The sequence below is a fragment of the Gallus gallus genome, chromosome 6 (assembly GCF_016699485.2).
Source record: "Gallus gallus isolate bGalGal1 chromosome 6, bGalGal1.mat.broiler.GRCg7b, whole genome shotgun sequence".
Classification (NCBI taxonomy): domain Eukaryota; kingdom Metazoa; phylum Chordata; class Aves; order Galliformes; family Phasianidae; genus Gallus; species Gallus gallus.
Window position 1 is genome coordinate 1,150,940 of NC_052537.1, and position 20,729 is coordinate 1,171,668.

Below are 20,729 nucleotides of genomic sequence, written 5' to 3' on the forward strand. Positions count from 1 at the left end.
ATGGCTGGCTAGATCCATGCCCGGTAGCTCCCCTTACCTCCTCCTTGCCATGACTGCAAGTGCTCTGCCTTCCTCCAGAGAGCTGTTTGGTTCTAATTGGCAGCCGCAGACTCCTTCTCGGCTGGCGACCCTGAGGTTGCATCTCTGCTGGAGGTAGCAGCATGCCCAGGAGCTACCCTTTCCTCCTCCCAGGCATGGATGCTGAGATTATGGCCTCCTCCACACTCAGATGGCATCTCTGCTTTGCCATGAGAGTGTCTTCTCTTCCTTTGCCTTTTTCTGTTGTTGTTTCTGCTGCACGGGTTGATGTTGGTTTTCTTTCTTTGTTGTCGTACTGTATTTTTTCTGTCCTGCTTTGCTGCTCCTTCTGTGTTGCAGTGCATTGTTTTTGTTCAGATTTGTGGATTTCCTCTTTTCCCGTTTGCATTCTTTGAGCTCTCTTATCCTTTTCTAAGGGTATTCCTCTTTGTTTCTTCGCTTTTCAGGTGCTTTTGCTTTGCTTTCCTTGGCTTCTTAGTGCTTCCTCTTTCTGTTATTGTTCCTGGATTTGCTTTGCTTTGCTCTTTGGGCTTCCTTGCGTGTCTTTGCCGTGCATTGCTTGTGAAATTTCTTTTATTCTTTCTCTCCGGTGCTAAGCATTGGTGAATGTTTTTCTCTTTGTCCTGTGTTTGGCTTCTTTGCTTTGCCGTGATACACACGAGTAAAGCAAAGGAACGGACTACAGTATGGTGACCTTGTTTTGTTTGCTTTGTTTTCCTTGTTTGTTTTGCTTCCCCGTTGCTTTTCAGTGGTGCGCCTTTTGCTTTGCTTTTTCCTGTCTTTGTGTCTGTTTTGTTGGTTCTTTGTCTTAGCTGTTCCTTTCTTTGCCTTAGCTTCTTCCTCCCTGAGGGAGGGCATTCTTTTCCTTTTTGGAGGATGGTTCTTGGCTTTGCTTTGAGTTTCTCCTGTGCTCTTCATTCTTCTGTGCCTTACCTGGCTTTGCCTTCCTCGTCCCCCTGCCCACGCCCTTGCTCTTGCTTGGCCTTCACTTACCTGATGTTGTCTCTCCCTCGATTGTTCTGTTTTGCCTGTTCTTTTCTGGCTCCTTTAACTCCAGCCTACTCTCTAGGCTTTGCTGCTGTGCTTGATGCATTTGCAGCTCCTTTGGAGTTTCCCAGGTGGGTCCACGCCTCCTGGGCATCCTTGCCTCTTCCCTTGTGGTGCTCTTTTGCTTTTCCTCTGATGGCTGGCTAGATCCATGCCCGGTAGCTCCCCTTACCTCCTCCTTGCCATGACTGCAAGTGCTCTGCCTTCCTCCAGAGAGCTGTTTGGTTCTAATTGGCAGCCGCAGACTCCTTCTCGGCTGGCGACCCTGAGGTTGCATCTCTGCTGGAGGTAGCAGCATGCCCAGGAGCTACCCTTTCCTCCTCCCAGGCATGGATGCTGAGATTATGGCCTCCTCCACACTCAGATGGCATCTCTGCTTTGCCATGAGAGTGTCTTCTCTTCCTTTGCCTTTTTCTGTTGTTGTTTCTGCTGCACGGGTTGATGTTGGTTTTCTTTCTTTGTTGTCGTACTGTATTTTTTCTGTCCTGCTTTGCTGCTCCTTCTGTGTTGCAGTGCATTGTTTTTGTTCAGATTTGTGGATTTCCTCTTTTCCCGTTTGCATTCTTTGAGCTCTCTTATCCTTTTCTAAGGGTATTCCTCTTTGTTTCTTCGCTTTTCAGGTGCTTTTGCTTTGCTTTCCTTGGCTTCTTAGTGCTTCCTCTTTCTGTTATTGTTCCTGGATTTGCTTTGCTTTGCTCTTTGGGCTTCCTTGCGTGTCTTTGCCGTGCATTGCTTGTGAAATTTCTTTTATTCTTTCTCTCCGGTGCTAAGCATTGGTGAATGTTTTTCTCTTTGTCCTGTGTTTGGCTTCTTTGCTTTGCCGTGATACACACGAGTAAAGCAAAGGAACGGACTACAGTATGGTGACCTTGTTTTGTTTGCTTTGTTTTCCTTGTTTGTTTTGCTTCCCCCGTTGCTTTTCAGTGGTGCGCCTTTTGCTTTGCTTTTTCCTGTCTTTGTGTCTGTTTTGTTGGTTCTTTGTCTTAGCTGTTCCTTTCTTTGCCTTAGCTTCTTCCTCCCTGAGGGAGGGCATTCTTTTCCTTTTTGGAGGATGGTTCTTGGCTTTGCTTTGAGTTTCTCCTGTGCTCTTCATTCTTCTGTGCCTTACCTGGCTTTGCCTTCCTCGTCCCCCTGCCCACGCCCTTGCTCTTGCTTGGCCTTCACTTACCTGATGTTGTCTCTCCCTCGATTGTTCTGTTTTGCCTGTTCTTTTCTGGCTCCTTTAACTCCAGCCTACTCTCTAGGCTTTGCTGCTGTGCTTGATGCATTTGCAGCTCCTTTGGAGTTTCCCAGGTGGGTCCACGCCTCCTGGGCATCCTTGCCTCTTCCCTTGTGGTGCTCTTTTGCTTTTCCTCTGATGGCTGGCTAGATCCATGCCCGGTAGCTCCCCTTACCTCCTCCTTGCCATGACTGCAAGTGCTCTGCCTTCCTCCAGAGAGCTGTTTGGTTCTAATTGGCAGCCGCAGACTCCTTCTCGGCTGGCGACCCTGAGGTTGCATCTCTGCTGGAGGTAGCAGCATGCCCAGGAGCTACCCTTTCCTCCTCCCAGGCATGGATGCTGAGATTATGGCCTCCTCCACACTCAGATGGCATCTCTGCTTTGCCATGAGAGTGTCTTCTCTTCCTTTGCCTTTTTCTGTTGTTGTTTCTGCTGCACGGGTTGATGTTGGTTTTCTTTCTTTGTTGTCGTACTGTATTTTTTCTGTCCTGCTTTGCTGCTCCTTCTGTGTTGCAGTGCATTGTTTTTGTTCAGATTTGTGGATTTCCTCTTTTCCCGTTTGCATTCTTTGAGCTCTCTTATCCTTTTCTAAGGGTATTCCTCTTTGTTTCTTCGCTTTTCAGGTGCTTTTGCTTTGCTTTCCTTGGCTTCTTAGTGCTTCCTCTTTCTGTTATTGTTCCTGGATTTGCTTTGCTTTGCTCTTTGGGCTTCCTTGCGTGTCTTTGCCGTGCATTGCTTGTGAAATTTCTTTTATTCTTTCTCTCCGGTGCTAAGCATTGGTGAATGTTTTTCTCTTTGTCCTGTGTTTGGCTTCTTTGCTTTGCCGTGATACACACGAGTAAAGCAAAGGAACGGACTACAGTATGGTGACCTTGTTTTGTTTGCTTTGTTTTCCTTGTTTGTTTTGCTTCCCCCGTTGCTTTTCAGTGGTGCGCCTTTTGCTTTGCTTTTTCCTGTCTTTGTGTCTGTTTTGTTGGTTCTTTGTCTTAGCTGTTCCTTTCTTTGCCTTAGCTTCTTCCTCCCTGAGGGAGGGCATTCTTTTCCTTTTTGGAGGATGGTTCTTGGCTTTGCTTTGAGTTTCTCCTGTGCTCTTCATTCTTCTGTGCCTTACCTGGCTTTGCCTTCCTCGTCCCCCTGCCCACGCCCTTGCTCTTGCTTGGCCTTCACTTACCTGATGTTGTCTCTCCCTCGATTGTTCTGTTTTGCCTGTTCTTTTCTGGCTCCTTTAACTCCAGCCTACTCTCTAGGCTTTGCTGCTGTGCTTGATGCATTTGCAGCTCCTTTGGAGTTTCCCAGGTGGGTCCACGCCTCCTGGGCATCCTTGCCTCTTCCCTTGTGGTGCTCTTTTGCTTTTCCTCTGATGGCTGGCTAGATCCATGCCCGGTAGCTCCCCTTACCTCCTCCTTGCCATGACTGCAAGTGCTCTGCCTTCCTCCAGAGAGCTGTTTGGTTCTAATTGGCAGGCGCAGACTCCTTCTCGGCTGGCGACCCTGAGGTTGCATCTCTGCTGGAGGTAGCAGCATGCCCAGGAGCTACCCTTTCCTCCTCCCAGGCATGGATGCTGAGATTATGGCCTCCTCCACACTCAGATGGCATCTCTGCTTTGCCATGAGAGTGTCTTCTCTTCCTTTGCCTTTTTCTGTTGTTGTTTCTGCTGCACGGGTTGATGTTGGTTTTCTTTCTTTGTTGTCGTACTGTATTTTTTCTGTCCTGCTTTGCTGCTCCTTCTGTGTTGCAGTGCATTGTTTTTGTTCAGATTTGTGGATTTCCTCTTTTCCCGTTTGCATTCTTTGAGCTCTCTTATCCTTTTCTAAGGGTATTCCTCTTTGTTTCTTTGCTCTTCAGGTGCTTTTGCTTTGCTTTCCTTGGCTTCTTAGTGCTTCCTCTTTCTGTTATTGTTCCTGGATTTGCTTTGCTTTGCTCTTTGGGCTTCCTTGCGTGTCTTTGCCGTGCATTGCTTGTGAAATTTCTTTTATTCTTTCTCTCCGGTGCTAAGCATTGGTGAATGTTTTTCTCTTTGTCCTGTGTTTGGCTTCTTTGCTTTGCCGTGATACACACGAGTAAAGCAAAGGAACGGACTACAGTATGGTGACCTTGTTTTGTTTGCTTTGTTTTCCTTGTTTGTTTTGCTTCCCCCGTTGCTTTTCAGTGGTGCGCCTTTTGCTTTGCTTTTTCCTGTCTTTGTGTCTGTTTTGTTGGTTCTTTGTCTTAGCTGTTCCTTTCTTTGCCTTAGCTTCTTCCTCCCTGAGGGAGGGCATTCTTTTCCTTTTTGGAGGATGGTTCTTGGCTTTGCTTTGAGTTTCTCCTGTGCTCTTCATTCTTCTGTGCCTTACCTGGCTTTGCCTTCCTCGTCCCCCTGCCCACGCCCTTGCTCTTGCTTGGCCTTCACTTACCTGATGTTGTCTCTCCCTCGATTGTTCTGTTTTGCCTGTTCTTTTCTGGCTCCTTTAACTCCAGCCTACTCTCTAGGCTTTGCTGCTGTGCTTGATGCATTTGCAGCTCCTTTGGAGTTTCCCAGGTGGGTCCACGCCTCCTGGGCATCCTTGCCTCTTCCCTTGTGGTGCTCTTTTGCTTTTCCTCTGATGGCTGGCTAGATCCATGCTAGGTAGCTCCCCTTACCTCCTCCTTGCCATGACTGCAAGTGCTCTGCCTTCCTCCAGAGAGCTGTTTGGTTCTAATTGGCAGCCGCAGACTCCTTCTCGGCTGGCGACCCTGAGGTTGCATCTCTGCTGGAGGTAGCAGCATGCCCAGGAGCTACCCTTTCCTCCTCCCAGGCATGGATGCTGAGATTATGGCCTCCTCCACACTCAGATGGCATCTCTGCTTTGCCATGAGAGTGTCTTCTCTTCCTTTGCCTTCTTCTGTTGTTGTTTCTGCTGCACGGGTTGATGTTGGTTTTCTTTCTTTGTTGTCGTACTGTATTTTTTCTGTCCTGCTTTGCTGCTCCTTCTGTGTTGCAGTGCATTGTTTTTGTTCAGATTTGTGGATTTCCTCTTTTCCCGTTTGCATTCTTTGAGCTCTCTTATCCTTTTCTAAGGGTATTCCTCTTTGTTTCTTCGCTTTTCAGGTGCTTTTGCTTTGCTTTCCTTGGCTTCTTAGTGCTTCCTCTTTCTGTTATTGTTCCTGGATTTGCTTTGCTTTGCTCTTTGGGCTTCCTTGCGTGTCTTTGCCGTGCATTGCTTGTGAAATTTCTTTTATTCTTTCTCTCCGGTGCTAAGCATTGGTGAATGTTTTTCTCTTTGTCCTGTGTTTGGCTTCTTTGCTTTGCCGTGATACACACGAGTAAAGCAAAGGAACGGACTACAGTATGGTGACCTTGTTTTGTTTGCTTTGTTTTCCTTGTTTGTTTTGCTTCCCCCGTTGCTTTTCAGTGGTGCGCCTTTTGCTTTGCTTTTTCCTGTCTTTGTGTCTGTTTTGTTGGTTCTTTGTCTTAGCTGTTCCTTTCTTTGCCTTAGCTTCTTCCTCCCTGAGGGAGGGCATTCTTTTCCTTTTTGGAGGATGGTTCTTGGCTTTGCTTTGAGTTTCTCCTGTGCTCTTCATTCTTCTGTGCCTTACCTGGCTTTGCCTTCCTCGTCCCCCTGCCCACGCCCTTGCTCTTGCTTGGCCTTCACTTACCTGATGTTGTCTCTCCCTCGATTGTTCTGTTTTGCCTGTTCTTTTCTGGCTCCTTTAACTCCAGCCTACTCTCTAGGCTTTGCTGCTGTGCTTGATGCATTTGCAGCTCCTTTGGAGTTTCCCAGGTGGGTCCACGCCTCCTGGGCATCCTTGCCTCTTCCCTTGTGGTGCTCTTTTGCTTTTCCTCTGATGGCTGGCTAGATCCATGCCCGGTAGCTCCCCTTACCTCCTCCTTGCCATGACTGCAAGTGCTCTGCCTTCCTCCAGAGAGCTGTTTGGTTCTAATTGGCAGCCGCAGACTCCTTCTCGGCTGGCGACCCTGAGGTTGCATCTCTGCTGGAGGTAGCAGCATGCCCAGGAGCTACCCTTTCCTCCTCCCAGGCATGGATGCTGAGATTATGGCCTCCTCCACACTCAGATGGCATCTCTGCTTTGCCATGAGAGTGTCTTCTCTTCCTTTGCCTTTTTCTGTTGTTGTTTCTGCTGCACGGGTTGATGTTGGTTTTCTTTCTTTGTTGTCGTACTGTATTTTTTCTGTCCTGCTTTGCTGCTCCTTCTGTGTTGCAGTGCATTGTTTTTGTTCAGATTTGTGGATTTCCTCTTTTCCCGTTTGCATTCTTTGAGCTCTCTTATCCTTTTCTAAGGGTATTCCTCTTTGTTTCTTCGCTTTTCAGGTGCTTTTGCTTTGCTTTCCTTGGCTTCTTAGTGCTTCCTCTTTCTGTTATTGTTCCTGGATTTGCTTTGCTTTGCTCTTTGGGCTTCCTTGCGTGTCTTTGCCGTGCATTGCTTGTGAAATTTCTTTTATTCTTTCTCTCCGGTGCTAAGCATTGGTGAATGTTTTTCTCTTTGTCCTGTGTTTGGCTTCTTTGCTTTGCCGTGATACACACGAGTAAAGCAAAGGAACGGACTACAGTATGGTGACCTTGTTTTGTTTGCTTTGTTTTCCTTGTTTGTTTTGCTTCCCCCGTTGCTTTTCAGTGGTGCGCCTTTTGCTTTGCTTTTTCCTGTCTTTGTGTCTGTTTTGTTGGTTCTTTGTCTTAGCTGTTCCTTTCTTTGCCTTAGCTTCTTCCTCCCTGAGGGAGGGCATTCTTTTCCTTTTGGAGGATGGTTCTTGGCTTTGCTTTGAGTTTCTCCTGTGCTCTTCATTCTTCTGTGCCTTACCTGGCTTTGCCTTCCTCGTCCCCCTGCCCACGCCCTTGCTCTTGCTTGGCCTTCACTTACCTGATGTTGTCTCTCCCTCGATTGTTCTGTTTTGCCTGTTCTTTTCTGGCTCCTTTAACTCCAGCCTACTCTCTAGGCTTTGCTGCTGTGCTTGATGCATTTGCAGCTCCTTTGGAGTTTCCCAGGTGGGTCCACGCCTCCTGGGCATCCTTGCCTCTTCCCTTGTGGTGCTCTTTTGCTTTTCCTCTGATGGCTGGCTAGATCCATGCCCGGTAGCTCCCCTTACCTCCTCCTTGCCATGACTGCAAGTGCTCTGCCTTCCTCCAGAGAGCTGTTTGGTTCTAATTGGCAGCCGCAGACTCCTTCTCGGCTGGCGACCCTGAGGTTGCATCTCTGCTGGAGGTAGCAGCATGCCCAGGAGCTACCCTTTCCTCCTCCCAGGCATGGATGCTGAGATTATGGCCTCCTCCACACTCAGATGGCATCTCTGCTTTGCCATGAGAGTGTCTTCTCTTCCTTTGCCTTTTTCTGTTGTTGTTTCTGCTGCACGGGTTGATGTTGGTTTTCTTTCTTTGTTGTCGTACTGTATTTTTTCTGTCCTGCTTTGCTGCTCCTTCTGTGTTGCAGTGCATTGTTTTGTTCAGATTTGTGGATTTCCTCTTTTCCCGTTTGCATTCTTTGAGCTCTCTTATCCTTTTCTAAGGGTATTCCTCTTTGTTTCTTCGCTTTTCAGGTGCTTTTGCTTTGCTTCCTTGGCTTCTTAGTGCTTCCTCTTTCTGTTATTGTTCCTGGATTTGCTTTGCTTTGCTCTTTGGCTTCCTTGCGTGTCTTTGCCGTGCATTGCTTGTGAAATTTCTTTTATTCTTTCTCTCCGGTGCTAAGCATTGGTGAATGTTTTTCTCTTTGTCCTGTGTTTGGCTTCTTTGCTTTGCCGTGATACACACGAGTAAAGCAAAGGAACGGACTACAGTATGGTGACCTTGTTTGGTTTGCTTTGTTTTCCTTGTTTGTTTTGCTTCCCCCGTTGCTTTTCAGTGGTGCGCCTTTTGCTTTGCTTTTTCCTGTCTTTGTGTCTGTTTTGTTGGTTCTTTGTCTTAGCTGTTCCTTTCTTTGCCTTAGCTTCTTCCTCCCTGAGGGAGGGCATTCTTTTCTTTTTGGAGGATGGTTCTTGGCTTTGCTTTGAGTTTCTCCTGTGCTCTTCATTCTTCTGTGCCTTACCTGGCTTTGCCTTCCTCGTCCCCCTGCCCACGCCCTTGCTCTTGCTTGGCCTTCACTTACCTGATGTTGTCTCTCCCTCGATTGTTCTGTTTTGCCTGTTCTTTTCTGGCTCCCTTTAACTCCAGCCTACTCTCTAGGCTTTGCTGCTGTGCTTGATGCATTTGCAGCTCCTTTGGAGTTTCCCAGGTGGGTCCACGCCTCCTGGGCATCCTTGCCTCTTCCCTTGTGGTGCTCTTTTGCTTTTCCTCTGATGGCTGGCTAGATCCATGCCTAGGTAGCTCCCCTTACCTCCTCCTTGCCATGACTGCAAGTGCTCTGCCTTCCTCCAGAGAGCTGTTTGGTTCTAATTGGCAGCCGCAGACTCCTTCTCGGCTGGCGACCCTGAGGTTGCATCTCTGCTGGAGGTAGCAGCATGCCCAGGAGCTACCCTTTCCTCCTCCCAGGCATGGATGCTGAGATTATGGCCTCCTCCACACTCAGATGGCATCTCTGCTTTGCCATGAGAGTGTCTTCTCTTCCTTTGCCTTCTTCTGTTGTTGTTTCTGCTGCACGGGTTGATGTTGGTTTTCTTTCTTTGTTGTCGTACTGTATTTTTTCTGTCCTGCTTTGCTGCTCCTTCTGTGTTGCAGTGCATTGTTTTTGTTCAGATTTGTGGATTTCCTCTTTTCCCGTTTGCATTCTTTGAGCTCTCTTATCCTTTTCTAAGGGTATTCCTCTTGTTTCTTCGCTTTTCAGGTGCTTTTGCTTTGCTTTCCTTGGCTTCTTAGTGCTTCCTCTTTCTGTTATTGTTCCTGGATTTGCTTTGCTTTGCTCTTTGGGCTTCCTTGCGTGTCTTTGCCGTGCATTGCTTGTGAAATTTCTTTTATTCTTTCTCTCCGGTGCTAAGCATTGGTGAATGTTTTTCTCTTTGTCCTGTGTTTGGCTTCTTTGCTTTGCCGTGATACACACGAGTAAAGCAAAGGAACGGACTACAGTATGGTGACCTTGTTTTGTTTGCTTTGTTTTCCTTGTTTGTTTTGCTTCCCCCGTTGCTTTTCAGTGGTGCGCCTTTTGCTTTGCTTTTTCCTGTCTTTGTGTCTGTTTTGTTGGTTCTTTGTCTTAGCTGTTCCTTTCTTTGCCTTAGCTTCTTCCTCCCTGAGGGAGGGCATTCTTTTCCTTTTTGGAGGATGGTTCTTGGCTTTGCTTTGAGTTTCTCCTGTGCTCTTCATTCTTCTGTGCCTTACCTGGCTTTGCCTTCCTCGTCCCCCTGCCCACGCCCTTGCTCTTGCTTGGCCTTCACTTACCTGATGTTGTCTCTCCCTCGATTGTTCTGTTTTGCCTGTTCTTTTCTGGCTCCTTTAACTCCAGCCTACTCTCTAGGCTTTGCTGCTGTGCTTGATGCATTTGCAGCTCCTTTGGAGTTTCCCAGGTGGGTCCACGCCTCCTGGGCATCCTTGCCTCTTCCCTTGTGGTGCTCTTTTGCTTTTCCTCTGATGGCTGGCTAGATCCATGCCCGGTAGCTCCCCTTACCTCCTCCTTGCCATGACTGCAAGTGCTCTGCCTTCCTCCAGAGAGCTGTTTGGTTCTAATTGGCAGCCGCAGACTCCTTCTCGGCTGGCGACCCTGAGGTTGCATCTCTGCTGGAGGTAGCAGCATGCCCAGGAGCTACCCTTTCCTCCTCCCAGGCATGGATGCTGAGATTATGCCTCCTCCACACTCAGATGGCATCTCTGCTTTGCCATGAGAGTGTCTTCTCTTCCTTTGCCTTTTTCTGTTGTTGTTTCTGCTGCACGGGTTGATGTTGGTTTTCTTTCTTTGTTGTCGTACTGTATTTTTTCTGTCCTGCTTTGCTGCTCCTTCTGTGTTGCAGTGCATTGTTTTTTGTTCAGATTTGTGGATTTCCTCTTTTCCCGTTTGCATTCTTTGAGCTCTCTTATCCTTTTCTAAGGGTATTCCTCTTTGTTTCTTCGCTCTTCAGGTGCTTTTGCTTTGCTTTCCTTGCTTCTTAGTGCTTCCTCTTTCTGTTATTGTTCTGGATTTGCTTTGCTTTGCTCTTTGGGCTTCCTTGCGTGTCTTTGCCGTGCATTGCTTGTGAAATTTCTTTTATTCTTTCTCTCCGGTGCTAAGCATTGGTGAATGTTTTTCTCTTTGTCCTGTGTTTGGCTTCTTTGCTTTGCCGTGATACACACGAGTAAAGCAAAGGAACGACTACAGTATGGTGACCTTGTTTTGTTGCTTTGTTTCCTTGTTTGTTTTGCTTCCCCCGTTGCTTTTCAGTGGTGCGCCTTTTGCTTTGCTTTTTCCTGTCTTTGTGTCTGTTTTGTTGGTTCTTTGTCTTAGCTGTTCCTTTCTTTGCCTTAGCTTCTTCCTCCCTGAGGGAGGGCATTCTTTTCCTTTTTGGAGGATGGTTCTTGGCTTTGCTTTGAGTTTCTCCTGTGCTCTTCATTCTTCTGTGCCTTACCTGGCTTTGCCTTCCTCGTCCCCCTGCCCACGCCCTTGCTCTTGCTTGGCCTTCACTTACCTGATGTTGTCTCTCCCTCGATTGTTCTGTTTTGCCTGTTCTTTTCTGGCTCCTTAACTCCAGCCTACTCTCTAGGCTTTGCTGCTGTGCTTGATGCATTTGCAGCTCCTTTGGAGTTTCCCAGGTGGGTCCACGCCTCCTGGGCATCCTTGCCTCTTCCCTTGTGGTGCTCTTTTGCTTTTCCTCTGATGGCTGGCTAGATCCATGCCCGGTAGCTCCCCTTACCTCCTCCTTGCCATGACTGCAAGTGCTCTGCCTTCCTCCAGAGAGGCTGTTTGGTTCTAATTGGCAGCCGCAGACTCCTTCTCGGCTGGCGACCCTGAGGTTGCATCTCTGCTGGAGGTAGCAGCATGCCCAGGAGCTACCCTTTCCTCCTCCCAGGCATGGATGCTGAGATTATGGCCCTCCTCCACACTCAGATGGCATCTCTGCTTTGCCATGAGAGTGTCTTCTCTTCCTTTGCCTTTTTCTGTTGTTGTTTCTGCTGCACGGGTTGATGTTGGTTTTCTTTCTTTGTTGTCGTACTGTATTTTTTCTGTCCTGCTTTGCTGCTCCTTCTGTGTTGCAGTGCATTGTTTTTGTTCAGATTTGTGGATTTCCTCTTTTCCCGTTTGCATTCTTTGAGCTCTCTTATCCTTTTCTAAGGGTATTCCTCTTTGTTTCTTCGCTTTTCAGGTGCTTTTGCTTTGCTTTCCTTGGCTTCTTAGTGCTTCCTCTTTCTGTTATTGTTCCTGGATTTGCTTTGCTTTGCTCTTTGGGCTTCCTTGCGTGTCTTTGCCGTGCATTGCTTGTGAAATTTCTTTTATTCTTTCTCTCCGGTGCTAAGCATTGGTGAATGTTTTTCTCTTTGTCCTGTGTTTGGCTTCTTTGCTTTGCCGTGATACACACGAGTAAAGCAAAGGAACGGACTACAGTATGGTGACCTTGTTTTGTTTGCTTTGTTTCCTTGTTTGTTTTGCTTCCCCCGTTGCTTTTCAGTGGTGCGCCTTTTGCTTTGCTTTTTCCTGTCTTTGTGTCTGTTTTGTTGGTTCTTTGTCTTAGCTGTTCCTTTCTTTGCCTTAGCTTCTTCCTCCCTGAGGGAGGGCATTCTTTTCCTTTTTGGAGGATGGTTCTTGGCTTTGCTTTGAGTTTCTCCTGTGCTCTTCATTCTTCTGTGCCTACCTGGCTTTGCCTTCCTCGTCCCCCTGCCCATGCCCTTGCTCTTGCTTGGCCTTCACTTACCTGATGTTGTCTCTCCCTCGATTGTTCTGTTTTGCCTGTTCTTTTCTGGCTCCTTTAACTCCAGCCTACTCTCTAGGCTTTGCTGCTGTGCTTGATGCATTTGCAGCTCCTTTGGAGTTTCCCAGGTGGGTCCACGCCTCCTGGGCATCCTTGCCTCTTCCCTTGTGGTGCTCTTTTGCTTTTCCTCTGATGGCTGGCTAGATCCATGCCCGGTAGCTCCCCTTACCTCCTCCTTGCCATGACTGCAAGTGCTCTGCCTTCCTCCAGAGAGCTGTTTGGTTCTAATTGGCAGCCGCAGACTCCTTCTCGGCTGGCGACCCTGAGGTTGCATCTCTGCTGGAGGTAGCAGCATGCCCAGGAGCTACCCTTTCCTCCTCCCAGGCATGGATGCTGAGATTATGGCCTCCTCCACACTCAGATGGCATCTCTGCTTTGCCATGAGAGTGTCTTCTCTTCCTTTGCCTTTTTCTGTTGTTGTTTCTGCTGCACGGGTTGATGTTGGTTTTCTTTCTTTGTTGTCGTACTGTATTTTTTTCTGTCCTGCTTTGCTGCTCCTTCTGTGTTGCAGTGCATTGTTTTTGTTCAGATTTGTGGATTTCCTCTTTTCCCGTTTGCATTCTTTGAGCTCTCTTATCCTTTTCTAAGGGTATTCCTCTTTGTTTCTTCGCTCTTCAGGTGCTTTTGCTTTGCTTTCCTTGGCTTCTTAGTGCTTCCTCTTTCTGTTATTGTTCCTGGATTTGCTTTGCTTTGCTCTTTGGGCTTCCTTGCGTGTCTTTGCCGTGCATTGCTTGTGAAATTTCTTTTATTCTTTCTCTCCGGTGCTAAGCATTGGTGAATGTTTTTCTCTTTGTCCTGTGTTTGGCTTCTTTGCTTTGCCGTGATACACACGAGGTAAGCAAAGGAACGGACTACAGTATGGTGACCTTGTTTTGTTTGCTTTGTTTTCCTTGTTTGTTTTGCTTCCCCCGTTGCTTTTCAGTGGTGCGCCTTTTGCTTTGCTTTTTCCTGTCTTTGTGTCTGTTTTGTTGGTTCTTTGTCTTAGCTGTTCCTTTCTTTGCCTTAGCTTCTTCCTCCCTGAGGGAGGGCATTCTTTTGCCTTTTTGGAGGATGGTTCTTGGCTTTGCTTTGAGTTTCTCCTGTGCTCTTCATTCTTCTGTGCCTTACCTGGCTTTGCCTTCCTCGTCCCCCTGCCCACGCCCTTGCTCTTGCTTGGCCTTCACTTACCTGATGTTGTCTCTCCCTCGATTGTTCTGTTTTGCCTGTTCTTTTCTGGCTCCTTTAACTCCAGCCTACTCTCTAGGCTTTGCTGCTGTGCTTGATGCATTTGCAGCTCCTTTGGAGTTTCCCAGGTGGGTCCACGCCTCCTGGGCATCCTTGCCTCTTCCCTTGTGGTGCTCTTTTGCTTTTCCTCTGATGGCTGGCTAGATCCATGCCCGGTAGCTCCCCTTACCTCCTCCTTGCCATGACTGCAAGTGCTCTGCCTTCCTCCAGAGAGCTGTTTGGTTCTAATTGGCAGCCGCAGACTCCTTCTCGGCTGGCGACCCTGAGGTTGCATCTCTGCTGGAGGTAGCAGCATGCCCAGGAGCTACCCTTTCCTCCTCCCAGGCATGGATGCTGAGATTATGGCCTCCTCCACACTCAGATGGCATCTTCTGCTTTGCAACTGGTTTTGCATGGTTTGATTTTAAATTCCTTTTCATCATCTTCTAGACATTCTTTATTTATCCTAAGGATTTCTAAGATTACTTCAGTTCATTTCTCACATGGTGCATTTTCTGCATCTGTTATTTTGAGGAGCCACTTACTCAAATCTGTTTCAAGATTCTCATCGAGGCAGCATGGTTTGTTTCTTTGGTTTCTCTGTGAAGAAAGCTTCTATGTTAATTTTGGAGCTTGCCTTCTTTAATGAAGTTGTTAAAGAATCAGTCAGTCGAATTTGTTCTTTTTTACTTTAACCTTCCTCTAGCCCTACTCCATGCAGTCATTTAAGCTCTTTGTGTATTTTCTGCCTTCGTTTCCATTTCTGTAATTTTCATTGCCAGTGGTGCTCACGGGCCTCTTTTGCTGCACGAAGGTATAACTCTCAGGGAGGTAACAGTTTCAGCGAGAACAGAAGTGCAAGTCTGTTTCAGCAATGGAATTAGTATAAAAATAAAACAAAACAGGACTATCTTGTCCAGTATCTGGTGCTCAGGATGAGGCTCCTTCTTATGCCTTGGACAAAGCTACGTTGTACCTGAAACATAGGGATTAATATCTCTTACAAATGTTATGTTTTCAGAAGTAGCGATGGACATTCTTAGTGCTCAGATAAATGGCTAATCCTCCTTTTAAGCCTTGCTAAGCTGTTGACCTTACTGATCCTTTTGGTTGGTGAGCTTCTCAGGTTAATAATAAATTAAAAAAAACAACAACAACAACCGTGCTTATCTTCTATGCTGTTTCAATTTTTTACTTTAGTCTTCAATACCGTGTCTCTGGTGTAATATGCCTAGGAGGCATGTTTCCTTTTTTTACCATCTTCCTTGAGGAGAAGCTGACAGTAACAGCTTATTGTTTATGCACTCGAAAATCCTTTGTTGTATTCTTACAGCCTCGTAGGGCTCATAGGTTTTTGACAAATCTCTTAACTTTAAAAATTAAATTTAAATTTAAACGTTAACAATTAATTAAAAACTTTTAAATTAGAAGTGGATGTTGGCAGTGCAGCACTAGAGGCTGAACCTCCCCACCAACGTTCTGTTCCGTTTTGTTGCTGTGTGACAGATGGCAGCAGAGGGGCAAAAAGAATGGCATCTGACATGGAAGTGCACATGAAGAAGAGGATGTGGCACAGAATTCCTCCATGCAGAAAAAAATGGCACCTACTGCCATCTGTTTTCCTGGCCAGCTGAAAACACTGTGTCCCTGATCCACTTAACAGAGAGAAGAGCTCTCTCTTCATGTGAAAGACATGAAGTTACAGTTCAAGTACCTTAAAAAAATGCAAACAGCGGGAAGCAAACAGCTTTATCCATAGCCACAAAAGCTGCTCCAAACGCTTCTGACTTCACAAGGTGACAGCAGTGACACATCTCCACATCTCTGGATAGAAGTTGGAAGGAACGTTCTAGAAGTGGCAATCCTTTTGTCCACGCAAGTTAAAGCTACTGCAATAGTTGCAACTGGAAAGTTACTATCTTTGTTACACTTAAGTCTTATTAGCAAACAGATTTACCCACTCATATACAGCACAGAAAGTACTGTTAAGTTCCCATCTGGCTGCTACTACCAGAGGAAATAACTCAGTTTCTGTGACAATCCACAGGGTTTACATGGCAATGGATTAGGTGAATTTCACAGATACCTGTGTTTCCCTGCTGTCAGCTCTCCAGCACCGTACCCCCCCTCCATACACAGAACCATATTCACATTTACCACATGACATGAGAGGAATCAACTCTGCCATTACCACAGCAATTCATCCAGACCTCACTTGAGCATAAAAGAGCCGCGAGGAAGGAAAGATGAAGGATAAATACAGTGTCATAAAACCTAGCTTGTGGTCGCTGATGAGCACAGCTGTAATAAGAGCACAAATGACAAACACCAAAAACACAGAATAGCACTTACTTACAGTGGAATCCACAGGCTACTCTTCTGTCATACTCAAATTGCAAGGTAGACAACCACCAGGTTTGCTGCAGCAGCTCCAAAGACTGTACTGCCTACTGAAAGCCTTCCTTAAGGCCAGGCCTCCACATCAGCTCCCTTACCATCAAAATCTGAACTTCTACTTCAGAGAAAGAAAAAGTCCCTTCTTTCTTTCCCCTGCAGAGGGAGAGAGGGAAGAAGCACTGCCAGCCCAAGGCACCTCACAGCTGGGCACCCACAGCACTCATCTCCCAGCTGAAGCCAATGAGCAGCTTGGCACTAGACACTGTGAGGTAATAAAGGGCACCACTAACTGTACAGAGGCTGATGTCACCTGCGTAGCCCACCTCCCTGTGCATTATGCACAAACAGCCAAAGAGACAACTGGCACACCTGGGTTGCAAGGTCAATAGTATATCGAGACTGAATGTGCTGGCTATCAAGGTGGGGGGGAAGCATACATCCATGAAAGACAAGTATTTGAATAGGTGACTGATCCAAGTTACACATTGCAGTTACAGTGTGAAGGAGGAAACATTTGCATAGTAATATTTTAGTGAAATTAACTGGAAGACGGAGTCTTCTCTCACAGCAGCCTGGTGTATCCTAACAAGCTGAGGCAGGGATTAAATGCTGTCTGCATGAGGGGAGATGTTAATTATGCTCAGCCCTCTTTCACCAGAAAATAAGGTTTATTTTAAAGCTTTAACTGAGTGAAAGAAACCACAAAGCAGCACTTTGCTAACTCTCCTGATCGTTCCAATCTCCAGCATATTTGGAGCTCCAAACAACTCTGTAAAAATAACCAGTATTTGGAGCAAACCTGTAAGAAACAAATACCAACCTAGAGCCAACTACCCCATTTACTGATGAATTGCACCTGGTATACGTGGGGCAGACCTGAGCAATTAGCTTGGCTCAGGGTGGCTGGGGCCATTCGGCCCATAGCTGTGCTCCTCACTGAAGTAACTGAAGATGCATATGTAAAGTTGTACATTCAGACTCAACTGTAGTTGATTCGGTATTCAACTTTACAGCCACCTAAAACACTCCCATCAAAGCAAACAACTTAAACTTGCATTTTAATGCATACAAATCCACAACAACCATAAGGTTGAGGATAAACATCAAATGAAATTTATGTATGTACACATAGGTGCCTATATGAATATACAGGGATCATTTTTTTGTTGCTTTTCTTATTAATCCATTAACAAAGTCCATCTACTCCTCATCTTTACATTCATACCTAAGAGTAACTTAAGTACACCACTTATCAGAAACAAGTATGTTTAAAAGATTTTTACTGTGGCTACATCAACACGAAACTCAACAAAGATAAAAGCATTACTGCTCTGGCCTGCCTAGTCTCGGTAATCATAATACGTTAAAATATACTTAGAAAGATTTTGTCCATACTTCATATCAATGTACCACACAGATTACAATATATGAGAATTTCAATGTTATTACACCATCCATTACATTAAGGAAACAGGATCGATTCATTTTTAAGTTATAAGAGATACTCTGTTAAGTGGTAAGGCTGCAATATGACAATATTGTACATACAGCTAGTCATCCATAAACTTTAATACCCAGAAATGTCTCCATAGACTCGAGGAGCTGACTCTCATTTTTAGAATAAATTAAGATAAAGGTATCAGACTACTGAAACTTTAAAAACACATATTAATCAACACAGTTGAATGGGTAAGCCCATTTTCAGTGTCTCAAATCAAGGCTGTAGTGCAGAGCCATGCAGAATGTTAGCATTTTTAAGATCTATTATTAGTATCATTGTTTTCATTCTGTCATTAATATTGAATCTTTAAAATTAATTTTGGGGGATTGTTTTCACCTTAAAATATTCTTATATCCGGAAATATTTTGATATTTATGTGATATTCTTATTGTTACACAAGATAAAGCATTCAGCTGAACTATGCTTAGCCACCTGACAACTATCTTTTCAGGTCTCAAAAATAAAAAACATTCCTATACTCACATTCTGACCTTAATTTGCTATGCAAGAGTCATACGTGTCTTCTGTGTGCGGACTCATGTTTCTATTCACCACCTTCAAATGAAACATAACTACACCTAAACAATGCATTAATTGAAACGTCATTGAAGTTTTGTCAAGTTTTTATGCCATTACCACCTTGCAGGCAAAGCTGTATTCAGTATAAAAGGGACTAGAAACATTACTTGGAAATTGTTGAAGGAATTGCAACACAGTTCACGATACTTCTTACATAGTAATTTCCGCTTTCATCCAGGCAATGCTGGTGACTGATGGACGGTTGGACTGGATGATCTTGGAGGTCTTTTCCAACCTTGGTGATTCTATGATGATTTTATGCCGATCCTAGTTTTCAAAGACCGCAGATACACTGCAAACACATTTCAAATACTAATGAATTAATTCTCTTAGCACTGCTATGATGTAGAAAACAGAGAATAAAGTAATATAGCGAGAGATTGTTACTGCTGGGGTAAGGAATTTCTTTTCTATTACATCACTTGGGATTTTTGCACTGATAATTAGTAAGATCCAGTAACTCATGTTTATTTGTGCATATATAAGACAAGTTACTTGGATTAAAGATGACCAAACATTTCATACACTAGAAGTGCACAACGTGGATTTCAGAAAGGAAAAAAAGCACAACAGAGAAAAGCATTAACTGGGAGCAAAAATCAGTATGTACCACAATTATCATATTTTTAGATGAATTTCTGTTCTTACTCTAATTTACTTGAGTTGCACCAGAATTCCAGAAAATTATGCATTGGAAATTCATACTAACAGCTTGACTGGAGCTATAATTCAGTCTTAAATTTTATTAATTTCTAACCAATGCACATATTTGCAAAATTAAAGCATAAATACAAGCGCAGAGCAATGAATTTGCTCTTCAAAGATGCTTTAATATTTTACCTCTTTTTCATGAGCTGAATGATTTTGGCACAGCAGTTTCCAGTCAGGATGATTTCATTCGAAGTAACAAGGGTTACTTTTACAGCTGGCCCTCATCCGTCACGTATCTTACAGGTAATGTCTCGAATAGTACAACTAAATATTACTAACAGGATTGCTTACAAAATCCATAGAACAATTAGTCTATAGATTTTAAAGCCATTAAACGTTCCTCCATTGAAACTAGATGGTACCATTTATTAACTGAATAGCTCTTTCATTCGTACTTACTACGTTTGCTCGGTAAATTAATGCTTTCAGAGCAATTTAAAATGTAAATTAATAGGAAAACACCAAGTCCTGCTGAAAACACACTAACATATTAAATGGGTGTTTTGTTCTCCGAGGAATCAGATTTTGAAATTACTGTTTTGAGAAGTTTCAGGAACTCTTTGTTGTCACTTCTGACAGAGTAAGCAAACACAGCCTCGCTTTTCAGAAATGATTTCCCAGCATTTGGTGCTCACGTGGACCTCTTGATAAGGAGGAGGGAAACATCAGGTGAGCGCTGAAATGGCTAACGCTGTATTTCAGTGTTACAATACTAATTCTTAACACCCAATTTCTCTACCATTACAGACTGCAGAAAGCCCATTCATACTCAAAGATGAGACTTTCAAACAACTTATGTTCCTCTTTTCCAAAATTATAAAATATTTAATTAAAAATCAGACAAAGTAAAGGATTTGCTTCATACTTGAACCATTACTTGACCTTAGAATATCTAAGCACTGATATGTAATACACAAAGTATTTGTGGAAACAGAAATACAGCTCAGAAATACAAGTTTATAAATGTAAGCATCTCAGTATGTAATCCTAACAATAGCTGAAAAGAATAAACTGAAGCAGTGAGAAGGTCAGTATGAGCATAATGATATTTATAATGTACTAAACATACAGGCTCAGCAGTCATGATTGGCAAGATCTCTTTGCAAAAGTTGCCTTCTCTATTTTCATGGATCTTGATGAGTGAACAGGTAGATAGAAGGAAATGGAAAGCCAGGACTATAAGACTTTACTCCTTCCCTTTGTTTCTGTTGTTATCTTCTCTTAGCCAATTCCATTCAACCAATTTGTTTTCTTTGAGCCACTGCTCTTCCTCAGATCCATCTTTTTCCCCCCTCTATCCAGGTCTGTCTCATTATCGAGCCCAGAAATCTTTCCTAAAATGAAGGAATGGTGTTTGGCTTACACGTGACACGTTCTCTGCTGCAGATCGGACAGTTTTAAGTAAACTACAGAGGGAATCCTGACAGAATTAACTAGGGCTTACCTCTGGTGTGTAGTGGGGGAGGATGAGCTGAAATAACTGCAAGCAGATGAAGCCCTGGTGATAGGATTCTCTACTGCAGAACTTCTTCCATTCACAGACTAAATCTAAAACAACTTTGATTATGATTTCTCTTCTGCATCTATCACATTTTACTCTCCCTCAGTCAAAGACAGCTTTTGAAGTTCACGGCTCGACACTACAGTAATCTGGCTTTAAAAGCTCACAGACCGGGATCAGAATCAATATAGACATACAAGACAAAGTGCTGATCCAGCACAGGCTCAGCCTGCTCATTCAAATTCATTCTGAAATAGTCATGGAGTAATTTTATACCAATCTCTGCTGAACAGGATGTCACAATAACATTTTCCTACAAAGAGACATCACAGATTGAATCTCGCTATTAACTGAGGCAACAGCACAACCCCTTCACTTATAACTGGGCAAGTCAATTATTTCATGTCCTCATCTAACCTCCTCAACTTTGCACAGTAGCATACTGTAAATTGCACGGAGTAGCCTGTTCCCAAGTGGATGGTAACACAAATGCTCTTGGGTGAGAAAGCAGCATCCCAGGTCTTGGGGCCCACGTGTGTGAGACGCTGAGTCTGTGTGCAGGTCGTGTGGTTGCAGGAGCACGATGAAATATGTTAAATCGTCCTCTGTTACTGTAGTCTCTTAATGGTCATACCCATTACAGCATTCGTTCTCATTCTCATCCCTGTCAGGAGCTGAGCTGTTTTGCTCATAACACGAGCGTGCCCTACTTGTCCCTCGGGAGTTAGCTGGAGATGGCATGCTTCTAAAACAAGCCGAC

The 20,729-nt window shown here is 44.8% G+C and overlaps 3 long non-coding RNA genes across 9 annotated transcripts in view; 2 read left to right on the forward strand and 1 right to left on the reverse strand.

Annotated features, from left to right (window-relative positions):
* The window catches only part of LOC121113307, a 35,458-nt gene extending 20,614 nt beyond the window's left edge, over positions 1-14,844 (forward strand). Inside the window, exon 3 of the long non-coding RNA XR_005860729.1 lies at positions 14,787-14,844. This is a non-coding gene — a long non-coding RNA (uncharacterized LOC121113307). The remainder of the gene's footprint in view (positions 1-14,786) is intronic.
* LOC777017 overlaps positions 1-20,729 on the reverse strand; it is a 515,269-nt gene that overhangs the window by 437,041 nt on the left and 57,499 nt on the right. The window lies entirely within an intron of this gene.
* LOC121111112 overlaps positions 1-20,729 on the forward strand; it is a 68,781-nt gene that overhangs the window by 27,905 nt on the left and 20,147 nt on the right. The gene's annotated exons all lie outside the window — the stretch shown is intronic.